This window comes from Branchiostoma floridae, chromosome 13 (assembly GCF_000003815.2).
Source record: "Branchiostoma floridae strain S238N-H82 chromosome 13, Bfl_VNyyK, whole genome shotgun sequence".
NCBI lineage: Eukaryota > Metazoa > Chordata > Leptocardii > Amphioxiformes > Branchiostomatidae > Branchiostoma > Branchiostoma floridae.
The window spans coordinates 9427995-9443124 of record NC_049991.1 but is presented as its reverse complement, the minus strand read 5'-3'; the positions used below and the strand labels follow the sequence as shown (position 1 = coordinate 9443124).

Genomic DNA, 15130 nt, shown 5'->3' with positions numbered 1-15130 from the left:
CACGTACCGAGCATTAGTCAATGCGTAAAATCTCTTGTTTGTGAAGTTGAACAGCAATCCGATACTAGTTTCGGTGCGTGCGTCATAGCTATATTTATCATGAATAGTTTCGCGTCTGACTCATTCTGACTTCGAATTCCTAACAACGGCACACCCAGACTTCGCGTCAATACAACATCCAAGTTAATCTTGGGAGAAAGGATATGACGTTTGTCTAATTCACCCTGAAGCCTCGTTCTTCTGTTAACGAACAAAATTGTAGTAGATGTAGTACATGTAACATTCTTTAAGCGGCTCCGATAGAACTGGCTGTGGTAGAGAAAAAACATGCTAGGTAGATTTAGGTATGCACAAGTAGACTTGGTAGAGAAAAGGGAATTTCGAAGTTGCCTAATTAGTGTTCGCAGTTGAATCATGTAAATTGTAACGTTACGTATACTAGCGTCTGTTCTAGGTGAGTTTTTAGTGTCACACACCTATTGTATGACGTAGAAGCGATTCTTTAATGACCTGGGCGTATCCAGTATTTCCCTAAAGAGGGAGACATGTTGTAATAGAGTTATAGATAATACGTCCACTCTTAATTTGGTAGAAATTGATTATTAAACAAAGACAGTCGTATTATGCGGTCACATGATACTAAATTTCACAACACCTAACAAATCAAATAGTTCTCCGTCATTGTGATATTCCGAACGACATGATAAACTATTTTGTGACACCTGTGAGTGATCTCATTTCTATTTGTCTATACAATTGATCCGTCTCCATGGTAGAAAATTGTATTAGGCATATCTAACTAATAGTAATAATGCATCATACCTGTATGGGTTGGTAAGTTAGAGGTTGTCTGTCCGCTTGTAAATACTCTCGTACAGTGCTTAGAGTCAGAACTCTGTAGATGAGACGCAGTGCTGCCAAGGGTGCTTTCCAGTTTCTAATTTTAGACGCAGTGATGCCATAGGTGTTTTCCAGGTTCTCAGCTTTCGTCTCACACTACACCGACCCTCAGCAAGCATGTACATACGACCGACATTGGCTGACACCCTGACCTGCGCAGTGCATTATACATGTAATAGACCTTCACGTTTCAATGCATTCTTCGACACCATTTTTGTTATTGTTGGGAGGGCTTGTGATTAACAAATAACAGCCGGAGACAGGCTCCTTGATAGGGAGAAAGTTTTAAAATGGCAGTATTTGACCATGGGTCAAGTTCTTTTTTATTGTCTTCTTGTGGCATGGCTTCCAAACATACAACTGACATTAAGACTAATAGCCAGTTAATTGAAAAGCACTCGTATGTCAATAACGACTCCTAGAGCAGACACAGCTATTATGTAATGTACAATAGCCGTTTTCTTTGGGCTATGAGTCATTATTGACATATGCATTGATCCTTTGATGGCTGTGTGAAACGACTAGCCTATTTGGAACAAGAGACATGTTAGTTTTACACAATGACAATACAACGACACTGGTGATTCCCATATTAGTTACACATAGACGTATCTTATTACATGTACAAACACGGTATTTTATGAATGAATGAATGAATGGTTTTATTGGATCAACATGATCAGACAAAAGGTCGGTTGTAACGGTTGATCTGTCTGCTCTCTGCCAGGTTTATTCAGTATTCATCACGAACAGAGATTTATTTAAGAAATTGTGTTAGAATTATGCATGGTATACTTCTGTACTTGTCACTATATTTTTCCCAAAGACGAGGAGGGCAACGTACCTTTATTGGTTGAAAGTTTCCAGAATTTAAGTATAATATTCTTATTCTGCAGCTTAAACATCTGGCAATTGGACATTGGCAGATAGTAAGTTTTATATGCTAAATGAAAGATACACCGAATACAAAATTCATGCTGTACAGTATGCTATTGCTTTTTTATTTCTATTCTTTTAACGATATTGTAGTTCGATCCGATACTTAAAACAAGCTGCAAGTAAAACACATTACAAAACGTGTAAACAGTTTGTTAAGAGAATATATTCTCTAGTACAGTATTTCATAAAACGTCATTTGATGGTATCCTGCCATCACGTATATGATACAGTAAGACCACTTCCGTATACCTCATACAAAAATGTTTTATAACTATATTAAAAACTCTATATCATCTAAGATTGAAAGAAGAAGACGACACGACACAACACTTATATTTCATGAGAAACATGCTGTACAATAAAAAACAATTACAAGGTTAAAAATAGTTTACAAAACTACAATATTGGCATGAAAATATTTGTGAGGTCGACCGGTCATGATGATCATTACGCTTCTGTATACTACTAACTCTATCTATTTGAATTTGCATCAGTGCATCGTACCTTACTTACCAGTTTTTGTACTTTAATCTTTTTATGGCATAAATTTACAGCAGTATAAGTTGTCTTCTCAGTCCATTTGGCAAATGACATTAAATCAGTGTTCAGATGATAATCTATAGAATACGCAAACAAAACACCACTAGTATTTCGTATTCAAAATACTTTGACGAGTGAGGTTCCCAACTAGGTGTTATATCATAAACAATGTATGCATTGTATTACAATTGAGGCATCCCATTCCGCCAAGGGTACTGTTGGGATCGCCTCGCGTCCTGTTGGGACGGGGCACGTGCCAGGAAGTTCGTGTTGTTCACAAGGCACTTCTGCTCTTCGTAATGGGTGATTAGTTTGTTCCATAGAGTATGGACCCTCAGTAGGTTCTTATTACCTGTCGAGAAAAGAGACAAGATTATATTTTTAATGTTACTTTGTATCTCCTTTTTAACAAATCAATCTAATCTTCTCTTTTAAGATGTGCATGATTGTGCTTCCAAATGCGATCCGTTGCCGGCAATCTGAATGAGCTATGCACCACTCTTTTCATCATTCCTCAGACAATTTACATACAGCAAACGTACAAGGAGTTATCTTTTAGGTACTACTAGGCAAGTATCCTTTGTTCATGCTGTGATTGCAATGAGCGTCAGTAGCCGAGAGAGTGGAGAAGGAATTGCACACCCCTCCATCACCTTATAAAGTCACGTGCAGACCAGGCAAGCAGGTCGATGAACTCACATCGGCAAGTCTCTATGCATTGTATCTTGAGACAGAAGGATGCCAATGACATTACGATAGTAAGTACAGCATTTTTGGCGACGCCTCAGGGACGAACCAAATGGTATATTATTTGGGGGTTTTACCCACCGATAACACACAGCGCCCTCCTGGCCCGGGTGATGGCGACGTTGACCTGGTTCTGGTCCATGATGAACCCGAGGTACTTCCGGAGCCAACTGGGGGAGGGGTTCTGTTCGATCTCGTACGACGGCAGAGACCTCACCGTGGAGAAGATGACGTAATCCCACTCGCTTCCTGTGGACAAAGAACACAATAAGTAAGTAATATCCTTAAATCGTGTAAGCATTTTACCTTTTCTCAGTCGTTTGAATCTCTGGCGCCGTATCCTTTGCAGAGACATCCCTGGTGATCGTTGGCAATCACTTTTTTGTGTGTTTAAGTTGCGGTACAATTAACAAGTTTTTGTCTGTCTTTCCTCTTAACGGTTGTTTCCCAAATAAAATGGTATCCATTCCAGGGAGCAACCGTTCCTCATACGTCCTATTGATATGGCCTAACCATCTGAGTCTGTAGTGTTGGCTGCTAGCATGCTTCAATGGGATCATCGTTGCCTGATGCCGTACACTCTTATTCGTTACACTAATACATGTAATGCTTTCTAACTGAATTGCATTGCTATAACATTTATCTCAGCAAACCTATCAACCTCTGAAGCCATTTCGAACCATTTTGTTGATTACTTTCTTACCTTGACTAGAGACCACCGAGTTCACCCCCACCCTCTCCAATCGCTCGTCGTTCAGCCTCTTCCTTTCAGACGACAGCTTCTTGTTGATGAGCGCGCACTGGGCGCGGTACTGGGACAACAGGATGACGTTCTCGGGATGGATGTTGTGCTGTCTCACCAAAGAAATCACCATCTTAATCTATCAGAAAAGACACACAAATTAAGCCTTATACTAGAGGAGAGAGTGAATTATAACTGTTCCTAAATGGGTTTGTCATCACACGACTGTCATATCAACATTAGACCATTCATTTGTTTTCTATACCAAAGTAAAGTGAAGCCATTATCATGCCCTTTTCAATGCTTGAAAAGTTACTCAAATGTGCACATCAAACATAGTAGAAAGAGTCTGTCTCAAACTCTATACATGGTACGAAAGTAGTAAGATAACAATGTCCAAGTAGAGTCCCCTACCGCCATGTCAGCCTCCATCTCGTTGCTCCGTGACATCTGGTTGCCCTCCGCCGTTGCCACCGTCTGGACCTCCTCCTTCCCGACCACGTGACAGAAGGCTGTGGGCCTGTCCACTCCTCCCGGCCACAGTCTGTCCAGGGTAGGGTGCCTGCGCCTCTCGATGACGGAACGGTGGGTACGGAGTTTGTTCTCGTAGAACATTTGGGATGGAAACCTGCAGATGGCTTCGTGCTGTCAAAAATAGTTACACAATATGACTTTGTTACGGCATTTTTCTAATGATGGTGACAGTGAGGGTACAGGTAGGTTTTATCACAGGTACAGTAAAAGAGAGTGTGTATAAGTTTAATCAATAAATTAATTAATGAATTAAAACTTTTATTTATATTGATTTATTACTTTGGTTAGGCACAAAGCCGTCTCATTGTTATGACTTAAAATAATAAAATTTCGAAATTTCTGTCATTCTCCGAATTTGAGACAGGGTCTGCTAACTATAGAAATATCAAACATCACAAAGAGATATCCTTACCATACGGTACTGTATTGTGAGCATGGTAGCCTTCCATGCATACCGCTGGAACAGTGACGTATCCAGTCCGAGCTGTTGTGACGTCTTCTCCAGAACGATTGGTCTCAGCTGCTGGTGATCACCAATCAAAATGACCTGCTTGGGGTTGTGAAATGTCATGGACCTGCGCCGAACGGCAAAATAGCGGAAAAAATTCAGTGAATAATTGCATGACGTACTTGTCTACCTTCTTACAGTTGCTGAAAGGCGGGATATTTGGTACAAGAGCGGGCAAACATCAACAACACAACTCACATATTACAAGGGACCAATCAACGGTACTAGGAGCCATGGGAGACCAAGAAGGAGTTGGGGTGATGATACGCGGCACTGGATGGGTACATCACCGGCAGAGTGTGCTCACGTCACAGAGCCAGAGATAGTAGGGAATATGCTACTGGATGTCACCATAGTCCCCAACCGTCAGGCATGAAGATTGGGCTAAGTAAAGCAAAACGGACTACGTAAAAGGAAAAAGATCTAGATGGACGTCTTACCCGTTTCGTTCCACTGGAGCCCCGACGATGGGGACGAAACTCTCCGGTTCTGTGCACATGCCGCACTCATCCACGATGCACTGCTCGATGTTGGTCGCCATGCCCATCTTAGGGCTGGCCGCAGCCGTGCAGGTGCACAGGATCACATGCTTCTGTCTCAGCTCGTGTATCTGCAATATTACATACACAGAATGAATAAAAGAGGCCAGAAGTAATTTAAGAATCATTCCATAAGAATAGAACGATGTACGCAACTTAAACACACTCACCTTTGCTTTCATGATTTGAATTTTGTAGTCAGTGATGTCTTTTTCTGTCACGGTGTAGTTTGGATCTCTGAACAGACTCAAAAATGCCCTGATTGCCTCGGCATGAGGGTTGCTCGGTTTACGGATCAGGTGGTGCAGCGATACATCGTCGTGTTCATTGGTAATCTTAGACTCTTTTTCACTGAAACACAAATCGTTCGTTCAACTGACGTCAACACAACAACAAACATCAACAACACTGGCATGTTGATAAGTACATGACACATGAACATCGTATCCTAACTTCATACTGGCATTTTTATCATTACTAATGAATCCATGTTTTAATTCACGAGTTTCTGATTGCTGTATATCTAGTATAGGTATAACATGAATTTGAGCCAAACTTTCAGCGATGGTTAGATATCTGCACTCTACCTTTTGCACTTATTTGGATGTACCGGCTCATTCGGGATGGGGAACTCTTCTCTCTCTATCATCTCGCTGTACATACGGACAATCTTCAGGTCCCCTTTGATCTTTTTCATGTATCCTGGATAAAAAATCATGTATATAAGTCAATGTATCGCTCCTTTCACCGCACTGGCTACTCAAGTACACCAAAAACATTAATAGCACCACTTTTCACTGCATTGTCATCAGAAATGCCTTTCGGTAATGTGTTATGATTACTAATAGTATATTAAATGGGTTATCTAATGTTTTGCCTCACCAGTGACCACGTCCACTGCCTTGTTGGAGGGTCCACAGTACAGCACCTGAGGTGGGTACACCCCCTCTCCCGACACAGACTGGATCCGTTTGTTCATCTCTGCCAGGTAGTACGCTATGTGGACTCCTGTCACGGTCTTCCCAGTGCCTAGCAGTGGTCAAAATAGCACGGATTTTATGACATTGGTAGTCTAATGAAAATCAACCACTTGCACACATAGATGAAAAAAGTAGAGGTACAATTTTGTCGAACAAAAATCGAATATAAAGATATACTTACGCATGCATCTGTGTCTTCAAAATGTTACGATATGGTATAATGACAATGTGTTTTTATGTCACTCGGGCAGACAACATGATGCAGATCAAAAGATTCCCAGACCTACCTGGCGGGCCCTGGATGAGAGTGAAGGGCTGGCTGATAGCCTGTTTCACAGCCTGCTCCTGGACTTGGTTCAACGGAAAGAAGGCTGGCAACGGTTCGGTGGTGACTTCACTCGCCAGCGGATTAACTGTGCAACGCAAACCACCAACAAGGGACAGGACAAGAGTATACATCAAATCTAAAAATATACTTCATTTTTGAAAAGATGCATATTTATACACTTAATGCCATATACTTTCCTTGGCTACCTCTAGAAATTGTCAAGACTTATCCACCATCGATTTTACATGTATCGTCTGTAACATCAAAGTAACAAGTTAGTGAGTTTCGTACCTCTAGCAGTAATGTTTTTCCCAGTGGCGATTTGCTGGACTAAGTCTGACGAACCGCTGAGCCATCTTACAGCGTTCTCCATACGTCTGAAAAATGTTCAAAGTTGCTGTTAGTAGACATAACCTTTATCTGTATGAAGACTTTCCATTTCAACATCAACGGAGAGTGAGTGAGTGAGTGAGTGAGTGAGTGAGTGAGTGAGTGAGTGAGTGAGTGAGTGAGTGAGTGAGTGAGTGAGTGAGTGAGTGAGTGAGTGAGTGAGATGTAACACGCTGTCAATAGTGAAGTTATGCAGGTGTGCAAAATGTTTAATTCTATTCCGACGCCTCTCACCTGTCAGGTAGAGTCTTGGTGATGATCTCTATGGTTGCCGGAATAGACGTGCCGTGGTGCAGTAGAGTGTCCGGGAACGTCATGAGGTGCTGATGAAGCTTGATAGGAACCGTGATGTCCCCGTCCTGACGTGTAGTGTACTCTACCCCGGGCATCACCAGACAGTGGCCCACCCAACAGACCAGGGGGTGTTTCTCTTCTGTCTTGTCGGCAGCGATGTTGAAGCGACCATCATGAGTCATCGCAGCCCTCACCCCAGTATAGCGCACACAGATGTAGTCGAAATGCTTCCCGGTGTCGTTAACTGAGGTCAGCTTGTTCTGGTTACCCTGATCGAAGTGGATACAGCGGTCCTTGCAGAACTTCTGTGAGAGAGTGATCTTACCAATGTACGCCACTTCCCCTGTTGTTTGGTGCTGCTGTTTTTCCCAGCTGATGAAGGTACCATGGACAATGACTGACTCGTTGTTTTCCATGGCACAATGCGCGGCTTCCACCGCCATGATGGGCAACCAGCGGTTCTGATACATCTGCACAGATCTATACCGTGTCATGTTGCATACAGACTGCGTGGCGGGGACGGCAAACCTTGTCACTGCGTCTCGTCTGTGGTCGAGACACACGTCCATCTTCGGCGTCAGGTTGAACAGCTGGATGCACGGAGACAGAAGACCCTTCTGTATGTCTCCGGTCAGCTGAACCTTAACCACTTGACCTGGCGTGTACGTCATCTGGAAGGTACAGAAGTGATCTGCAAACATACCCTCCTTTGCTTCCGATGACACCTCTTCAAACACCTTTGGACCCAACGTCAGCTGCATGCCAACGACGTCTTCTATGTAGGTTACAACGCACTTTATGAGATCAATATTTCCCGTTTGAACATGTTCTACCAGCCTTTGCCAATATTGACCAGGTATCCTTATCACATATTTCTCGCTGTCGAGCTGCAGGGGCCTTTTGCGATCGGAAGGCCATGGCAGTTTGGTCTTGTCAGGCGCGGTGTCATAAATCCGTTGTTTCCAGCGTACCTCAACGGATTCTCCCTCGTCTTCAGGGCTCGGCATGGCTGCTGGTTTCAGTAGGTTGAAAGCAACGCGCCGCTGGCGAGACTCCGTGTGTCGTACAGACGGCATGAGTAGCTGTATCTCCTGTCCGTCAACGGTATCAATAACAGGGTACATGACTTCTGGTTTGTTCATCCAATCATAAGCCAACTTCAGGACCAGCGTCTCCCGCTCGTACGTTTTGGCGTTGTTCTCCATATTGTTGTAGTGACTGCAGATTTCCTTCATTTCATCAGAAGTATATGGTGGCGGTTGCTTTGCGATCAAAGCCACGAGGAGACGATGGACTACGACGTCGATGTATCTACGAATAGGAGACGAGAAGTAGGTGTACGCTGATTGGTTCAAAGAGTAGTGTTCGCTTGGTTCAGCTGCAGAACACGTGAACTGTGCTTTGTCCTGAATGCCACGCAGCTGCAGCAATGCTCGTGCCAATGTCGGGTGATTTTCATCCGTGCACACCAGCTGCTGTATTCTGTTCAGGTCTCCACTTAAAGCAGCAAGGCGGATCTCATCCCAAATGTCCTTCAATAGAGGGATGTCGGCGGTTGGTGTATCCGTGCTCTCTCCATTCGGCAATGACTTGCCCAGCTCGACGGAATAGCCTGATAGGCCGCCATGACGTTGTCTCCAGCTCTCAAGCTTCTCCTTCTTTGGTGGCTGCTGTTTGCGAAGAGGCGTGATTTCGGGAAAGTTTTGCCGCAAAACCTCAGCTACTTTCGTGTTGGCTAGGATCATCATTTCCTCCACCATTGCGTGTGCCCTTACAGCTCCTTCTCTTTCCTCGTCTGGTTGGTGGTAGAGATGAGCTGGGCCTAGTCTCTTCTGTCGGCGAGCCGCCGTTATGGTATGCAGTACGCGGACACCATCTTGCACCTCCTGCGGTACGGTCAAGGAACCCCACCCTTCTATGATATCTTCTGCTTGTGCATAGCTTAACTTTGCCCGTGAATGGACCACACATCTCTCCATCTGCGGTTCGACAACAATATCACCTTCACTGTTAAAATTCACAAACACAGATAGGGCCAGGCGATCCCTGTTGGGTAGCAGACTGCACACCCCTTCACTCAGCTTTTTCGGGATCATGTGGACTGGTGGTTTCCCCGTGTGGTTATAGAGGGTAGTCGATCTCTCCTTAGCCTCCCTGTCTAGATCACTTCCAACTGGGATGAAATAGCTGACATCGGCGATGTGTATTCCCACAGTGTAGGTTCCATCTAGATTCCTCTCAATACTGAAGGCGTCGTCCAAATCCATAGATTCTGGTGGGTCGACGGTGAACACTGTGTGAGTTCTGGACAAGTCCTTCCTTTGGTTTCTCTCCTTTTGCGGGATCTGCCAATCTACGAAGTACCGCCTGTTCACGTCTTCTTCGACCTTGCCCTTGTACTTGCTAGGGACGTTGAACCTGTTGTTGAGGATTTCCATGCTTGTATCAAGCGTGCTGTCTGGGGTGATGACATCAGTCACTAAGCCCAGGGGGTAGACGAACCTTGGCGTCCACTTCAGGAATCTCACAACAAACAACTTCTTGTAAGGATCCCTGGGGTCTATGTCTTCATACGTCTTGAACTTGAAGGATCCATCGGTCATGTAGCTGTACACTCGGACACTATTTGGACGTCTGTTCTCTTTGCCAAGGTAGTTATAGGCCACTAACTTTGGTGCGTCAGTGTTGATGGGGACCATAACGTTAGGGTTATTGCTGTCAACAACACACACGAACTTTCTCAGGTGCAAGGAAACTGCTGATCGAATGATTCCGACCACTTTTCCTCTTCTAATATCTGATGACGTCTTGAATACCTCCGACTCTTGATCAGTGTTCTTAAGGATTTCCACCACCACCTCGTCGTTTGCCCACCCTAATCCTCGATTTTTTCTGCTGTTAATCAAGATGTCGTCTTCGTCTGCTCCGATGACTTCTCCGTAAGCTGTGTAGGTTCCCTTCACGACCAGTCTGCATCTTCTGTACCGGTCTGGTTCAGTACGGAGAAGGTTTTCCAGTTCTTCTGGTGAGTAGTTGGTGTAGAAACATCGGTTGTCGCTCTCCTCTTGAACTTCAAGCTGTGTGGGGTCGTACGGTTCATCCTCACCTGAGTCATACTCCTTATCGGCATTGTCTGCTCCAAGGCGGGGTCTCTCCAGTCTTGGTTGGGCTGGGCGTCTTACACTTGTCCGTTGCCCTGAGCTGTACTGTAGGTATACCTGCGATGGATCCTTTTGACTTTGCACCACGGCTACCTTGTTGGGGTCAAACGCCTGCGCTTTGAAGCGACTAGCTTCTTCTTCGTTCTCCTCTTCTAGACTTTCAAGAATGAGCTGTCTGATGATTTCGTCTGGCTCATCTAATTTCTTGGCCAGTGTTGGTGTAGACCACGGTACTGAGGCTCCTTGACTGCCAAGGGGACCTTTTGGAGTGAAGGGCTGTGCTTCTGGGTTGAGTGAGGTGCTCTCACTGTTTTCATAGATTTGTCTCATTGTGAGGGTCTGTGGGAACAGGCTATTGTTCTTCTCACATTCGGACATGAACCTTTGCCAGACTCGCTGACACTCTCCACGGGAGCAGAGCGCGCGTGGATCTCCTACTACGGCGACAAGAGACTGCGCTCTGGTCATGGCGGTGTTCAGCAGCTTGCTGTCCGACAAGAAGCCGTAGCTGTTCTTGTCGTTGTTTGGGTCACAGGTTGCTCTGGTCCTGACTGTGCTGATGAAGACTGCCCTGAACTGCTTACCTGTGTAAAGGTGCAGTTATGAAGTTATCGGAAGCAGAGAGTTATAATCACAACGACTGTATGTAGATAAATGACAGCCTACGAGCTCCACGCACATGTTATACATCCAACAATGTGTTTCCATCAGCTAATCAAGTTTAGGTAGACACCTTGTAATATTCTTGGCACCCAAACAGCATATCATATAACATCGTATCAAACAATGACACGATATATTATATACCTGAAGGGATCATAGTTATGGTGAACCTACCTTGGATGTTAGTTACCATTTCAACCGTTACACCACCCAGTCGCTTCTGTCGCAGCTCCTTTCTGATAAGCTGCATCTGTGAGAAGACAATAAAACAAACAATGAGGTTCTTAACTTGAGTATTTCTGATATAAACACAGTTTAGAACCATTCGTGAACGAACTATATTTCCTGCAGTAACAATGCCAACCTGATTGTGGTATGGTGTGATGACTCCGATGTCTGCCATGTTAGGGGGGCCCCACTCCTCCGGCCAGTCTTTCCACAGCTGTTGTACTCTCTCTGTTATCTCCAGCAACTTTGGTTAAAACAGAAAAGACAAGTAAAAGATAACTTACATGTCATATCATGCTATATAGATGTTATGTTATGTGACGACGGTCATCCAGACAAAACCACCTATTGTGGCCACGTCTTGAAGAAAGAAGGCACAAGAAATATCTTATTGTTATCAAAAGCACGCCTGACCTCCGCTATGTTGAAGTACGATGTGCTGTAGTCTCCCGTCTTGTCGTCACCCTCGGCGCTGAAGAACGTGAGCGGGTACCACCGCGGATGGCGAGGCTGGCCCATGCTCTTCAGCCCTCCGTAGAAGGATTCCGACAGGAATCGGAGAATCTCCTCACAGCAGCGGTAATTGTCCTTCAGCATGACCAGGAATGGGTTTTCCGCTTTCCCTGTTGTACCTTTGGCTTTGCCGAATGTGATGTACCTGTTTATTTGAGAAAAAATCAGAGCAATCAGAGAAGAAACGCATACATGACTGTTGAAGTATGCTTGACAGTATTCTTGCAGTATTGTTGGTCAATGCTATTTCTAGTGAGCATTCATCCGTAGAAGAAAACCTTACCTTTGGACCATCCGTTCCAACAGGGACTTGTCAAATGAAAAGTCACACGCTTCCGTGGAATGCACTTTCGGGCTCATCTGTTTGTGGTCCCCGGACAGCACGATGCGCGTGGTGGAATCGGCGAGACAGAGCGGGAGGATGGTTTCACACTCCATGGCCTGTGCAGCCTCGTCTAGGAGGATGTGAGTGAAGTGCCCTTTCCTGATGCCCATCCGTATCAGGTACATGGACGTGGCGAGGGTGACGATGACGATACGGTGGTTCATGATATCGTCCATTTGGGGCATGGCGAACGATTCCTTGTTGGGGCCCAGTTTGCAGTACTCCCTGACGGTCTCGTCAACGGTGTCTAGGCGGCGCTCTTTGAAGTACACACGTAACGGGGTCGCCTCGGGATGACCGGATGTGACGTATGGATGGATGTAGTCCTTGATGTATAAGTCAGCAGCACTGTGATGCAAGAGGAATCTACGTTAGTGTGTTATCACACCGTTATTCTCTTGATAAATACTTTATAACTTTATTACTTTGTAACAATTATATAACATACTCAATAATACAAGTCTGCCACAACAAGCTCGTGACATTCCACAACAGCTAACACATCAAAATCGCTAGCGACACCCTTCCCATCATGCACGACTCCCTTGGGACAATATGGCTGACACCCTTCCCATCATGCATCTCTCCCCTGAGACAATATGGCTGCAATAAAACTGACCTGTTGGATTGTGTCGCGATGAGAACATTCGTGCCAGGCTGTTGGAGAATCTGCAGGGCAGCAGAAGCCATGGTCATAGTCTTGCCTGTACCGAAGGGACCGTACAGCACCACAGGTGGGTTAGTGTTACCTATCCTGCTTATGATGCGGGCGACAGCGGTCCTCTGTCTCGCGTTAAGCAGTTTGTCCTGCACTCGTGTTGGTAAGGACTCAACCACCGTCACCCATGACATGTCTGCCCTGCTGGGGAAGATGGTGTGAAGCGCCGCCATGTTGTCCACAGCGAAGTGCATGTAACAGAAATGTAACCGGTTGAGGTGGAAACGGACTTCAAACTCAACCGTTTTTCCGGAGCTGAGTTTGAGTTCTTCGCAGCAGCGACTGGACAGTTGCAGGTAGATTACATCCTTTCGTCGTCCTTCAAACCCCTTCAGTTGGACGATGGCGGCTTCGTAGACCTGTGTAAAAGATACGTAAGAAATTCGTCGTTATTATTGAAACAACGCCAATTCATCCTCTGTGCAATTCTGCCGAAATCTGCTACGATTTGTATCCAGAAATAGTTTCCTTAAGTTGGGCAGTCATGGAATGAAATTTTTTGGACATATTTAGCAATGTTTAAATAATCTGTTACCAACCTTTCTCATAGCTTTAATCCTTAAGTGCTTACCAAATATATGTTTTTAGAAAATTCTGTTTATTGTTTATTGTTTATTGTTTATTGTTTATTAACTCCTTTAGTTGTTTATGGTTGAACTTCTGTTCTTTAAGAGGATTGTACACATTCTAACCTTGTCAGTATCACTTCCTTTAGGAGCCAGTAGAACGGTGTTGACGTTGGTGAGGATGAGTTTACCGGCGGGTCCATCCTCGCTCAGGTGGTCCTGCAGATGGAGTTTGGTGTACAACGTGCCAGCCTCAGCAAACAGGAGGATGCCGTCTTCTATACGATCCGACAGCTCAAGGGCTGTCTCTGTACGGATACTGAAAAAATGCAGGGAAAATGATTATATAAACATTCATGTCATAGTAGTTGTTATCACGAAAAGGGACGTAGGCATGATAAATGGGCTTACAAGTTTCGCAGCTTTTTTGTTTGGACTACGACAGAAAAGCTTCAAATATTCTAGTGCTAGTAATAGTAATATTTTAGTGCTAGTAAAGCATACAGTATCTGTTTGGTGTGTTACCTGGAGATTTCTCTGTTTCTTGTCAACTCCTCCAGGTTCAGAAGGTCGTGCATACGCGTCTTGTAGACCGTTTCGTCCAGCTCTTTCTTGCGTTGGGAGAGCCTCGCCAAAACCTCCCGTTGATCCCCCATCGGTTCTTTGTACTTCGCTAGCAGTGCTTCGTTCTCCGGATCGAGTCCTTCAGCGAACTTCACGATGGTTCTGTTTCCGCTGTGCCAGCGTTCAAAGTCAGGTCGGTCGGGTTTGACTTGGGCACCGTTGTCTGGATCTACACTACCCACGTACAACACCAAACGTCTCTTAACCACGGGTCGTCTCCCGAAGTCGAAAACGACCCATTGAGGGAAAACCCCGAACATCTGAGACGTGCCCTGGACCTCGACATTGTATGTGTTGTCATCAGAGGGAGTCTTAAACCGTTTACCCTCCGCGACTTGACAGTTCCTCTCTAATTCTTTTCCATGCAAAGAGAAGTGCGTTCTATGCTGATTGAAAAGCAACGCAACATGCTCTAATGGCTCCTACAGAAAACAGAATGATATACTATTAGGCTAGCCCCTGAGGCATCGCCAAAAATAGTGAATCAATATGAGTGGTTGTTAAAACTATACTCAAGAGATGAAAAAGAAAAGACGTTGAGACGGCGGCCTGACCTTGCCTCAAAAGACAAGATGGTGGCGTTTCCAAGACATTGGCAGAAAACACCCGAAGAGCTTTCCAAGTCGAGGAGCTGAAAGAGAGCTATAGGGCAGAGAGATAAAGAGAAAGGGAAGGAGAGAAAGAGAGAGAAAAAAACAACGTCAGCTGAAAATGTCTGGTTGAGAGGAAAGACGCCATTTTGAATTCTGATAGTGAAGTCCAGAAAAGCAAAGAATTGATAAACAAACATAATTCACCTTAGATGTCACAGTAAAGATCCACGTGAACTTG

At 44.8% G+C, this 15130-nt stretch overlaps 1 protein-coding gene across 1 annotated transcript in view; it reads right to left on the bottom strand.

Annotated features, from left to right (window-relative positions):
- Window positions 1–15130, bottom strand: part of LOC118429792 (helicase with zinc finger domain 2-like) — a 40259-nt gene that overhangs the window by 24390 nt on the left and 739 nt on the right. The window lies entirely within an intron of this gene.